Raw genomic sequence first — 3,246 nt, 5'->3', positions numbered from 1 at the left:
ATATTGTCAGTCCCTTTTCTGGATTTTCCATTGAATGTATTTGTTGATCAATTGAGTCTTCTGTCATAATGTTTAATTGTTCCACTTTTTCTTTTGTATTCTGTGTAGTTGATTTTTTAGTTGTAATCAAAGTTTGAATTCGTATCTCTGGGCTGATATCTTGTTCTTTTCTGTAACCTCTTATTTCATCAGTAGCTGTTAAAATAGTTTGATGAATTGCTTTCAACATAAAAAGAATCTGTTCCTGGCCTTCATCCATATTTTTTTTGTAGTATATTAGGTTAAAAGCTTTACAATCAGAGAATATAGAAAAAAATGGTTACTGAGTATGGAACACAGCTGGACTTCTCACAGCTGATGTCTCAAGGTTACATAGCTCTTATCTATTTGTCTGGGCTGCTGGCCAAGTCTCTTTTAAGGAATAACAAGTTGTAATGTCAGGTTTAGCCACAAGATGTCGCCTCTACCATTTAAAGTTTTCTTTTAAGTCCCAAATTCTTATAATCTTTTCAGTTTTGCTTTTTTTATATAAGTAAAAACCCAGATCTTCAGTAAGGATAGAAATTGTTTTAGTCCACAAACTTTAAAAAGTAAAATTCCAATTAGAATCAAGTTATTCTTGCAACGTTTTAAACTCCCCTGGATAGTCAGTTATTGCTGTTTCTGGAGAAAGGGGAAAGATCTCCCTTTCCTCTCTACAGGGGAGAAAGTACTTTAAGCAGCTTTTGCAGGTAAAAAAGATAGTTAGGATTTAAGAGAGGTAGATCTCACCCAGTCTCATCTGTGCTGCTTTATAGTTGCCTGGTGGTAAGTGTGACTTCAGCTGTCTGCAGCCTAGTGATGAGCCATATTGCTATGGCAGGTCTTTCATCCGCTTGTTTGGAGGGCTACTCTGGATCGAGCGGAAGGGATACCGCCCTTCCGCAATCAAGAAGGGATCCCCTCCTTGATGGTCTCCCCTACAGGGCAAATTTTGACCCTTTCCAGGATCTCCCAGCGATGCGAAACTGGACGCGGAAGACGGAGCTCACCTTCCAGACGTCCATGGCAGCCGCGTTGACAAACCGGAAGTCCGCCTTGGCCTTATCTAATTGTCGCTGCATCAATTGATGGATAGCCCATAACTAGGTCAGATATTTGTTACCTGTGGAAATTGGCGAGTCGAGCTGTGAGAGGGGGAAAAGCCGGGATAATACCCCACATTGGCCACAAACAGTGTCATATGCTTGGAGGTGTACTGTGAGTTGTTAAACATGAACTTGGCTACTGCAAGATAGTCCACCCAATTGTCCTGTTGCTGATTCACAAAACAGCACAGGTATTGTTCTAGGATTCTGATTACTTTCTCGGTCCCGCCATCTATTTGTGGATGATGCACCGATGATAGGCAGATTTTTACATCTAGGGCCTTCATCAACCCCTTCCAGAAACCCTAACCCTATCTGAAACTACCCTATCAGGGAGGCCGTGCAGCCGGAAAACCTGCTAGATGAACATGCGAATGGTGGCCAAGGGCTGATGGCAAGCCACGGCAAGGAATGAAATGCACCATCTTGGTCAGCATGTCCACCACCACAAATACCGTCATGAAGCCAGAAAACTGGGGCAAGTCCATCAAGAAGTCCATGGACACTGCTCTTCAGGGTCTCTCAGGCATCAGCAAGGGCTGAAGTAGACCTGGTGGGGCCCATGTCGCTGATCTGGCCTGCCTACACTGTATACTGTACAAGACGTGACATAGGCCTGGACGTCGTGTCATACTCGGGGCCACCAGAATGTACAGGAGACCAAGTTCAATGTCTTGAACAGGCCAAAATGCCCCACCACCGGATTATCATGACATTTGGTGAGAATGAGCCCTCTGAGCGATCCTCCTGGAACATAGAACTGATCACAATATTTCAGGAGTCCATCCATGATGGTCCATGGGAATTCTGGCCCAACTCCTCCCTTCGTTGAGACACCCAAGCATCATGCTGTTGTGCCTCCTGAATTCGAGCCTGTCATGCCTCCGTCCGAGCCTGACTCCGAGGAAGACATGGAGTTCTCTGTTGAGGCCCAGGAGGGGGTGTCTGTGGCTTTGGAGGACTGTAGGGAGGAGCAGGCTGAGGCAGGCCAGGACCCTTCAGGTTTGGAACAGGGAAGGCAGAGTTCAGGCTAGGAGCAAGACCCCCCCCTGATCCTAGAGCAAGGAGAGCAGAGAGGAGGAGAGAACAACAGAGGCAGGGTCACTTGCTCTGGAGGAGAGCGTCCCGCCCCACTCCCTGCCCTAGCCCTGAAGATTCTCCCTTCAGACCTGCCTTCCCTTGCACCCCGTCTTGTTTTGAGAAGTGTTCTTTGCCTTTTGGTTTGAACTGTGCCCTTGTTAGTGAACTGTGTGTGTCTTTTATTTCACTGTGCCCCTTTGGAAAACAGCTCCTTGCCTTGGACCTTTGCCTGGCTCTGAGAACTGCCCTGGCTTTCTGTCTGGACTTTTGCCTTGTGGACTTGCCAAGTAATTAAATGCTGTTGTTTGGGGGACTGGGGATGGAGCCTGACTGGTCAGTGGAAGGTCATTTGTTAACCCTTTCCAAGAGCAATAAAGAACTCTCTGGAGCCTGCCTAGTCTTGCCCCTCTGGGTCATAACCCTTCTCATAACAAACCAAAGACATATGATTGGGCAATGTGAATACTCTGTGGGTGGGAGTTTGGAGAAGCTATGGATAACTAGGCAGAGTTTCACATGGGAAAACTAGAGCTGGTTTTGCTTCTTCAGTTCTGAGATGTGTACTCAATAAAGTTTTATCTTTTATGGCATTTCAAAGCCTTGAAGATTTCTTGATTTTGAGTTCACTAGTCAGATGGTTGACATTAAACCAGCTCAGTTCATTGTGAATGCAGCCTACTAGGAAGCTTCTGAGAGGACTATAGTATACCAATGTCGGGGATCAAGAAGAAGATCAATGCCACCACAAAGTCTGAGCAGGTCCTGGGAGGCACTGGCATAGGTCCTGGTGGACTCTGGGTTGCAGCCAGTGTTAACACGGTCCAAAGTGACAGCAGAGAAAGCTGAGCAGCCACCAGTGCGAGAAGAGGGGGCTGTGGCAGGATCCCTCTACACTGACTCAAAATTCCAATGGACGGGCACTGTGAGGAAAGCAGCTGAGATGGAGTTCCCCCTCATCCCACTGGGGGTTGCAATAACCCAAGGGAGCAAGTGGAAGGCTGAGAGGATTGGCAACAGTCAACAGAGTGGAAATTCCTGA

This window comes from Protobothrops mucrosquamatus, unplaced genomic scaffold (genome assembly GCF_001527695.2).
Source record: "Protobothrops mucrosquamatus isolate PMUCROS unplaced genomic scaffold, P.Mucros_1.0 scaffold2039, whole genome shotgun sequence".
Taxonomy (NCBI): Eukaryota; Metazoa; Chordata; class Lepidosauria; order Squamata; family Viperidae; genus Protobothrops; species Protobothrops mucrosquamatus.
This window is presented reverse-complemented; position numbering follows the sequence as displayed.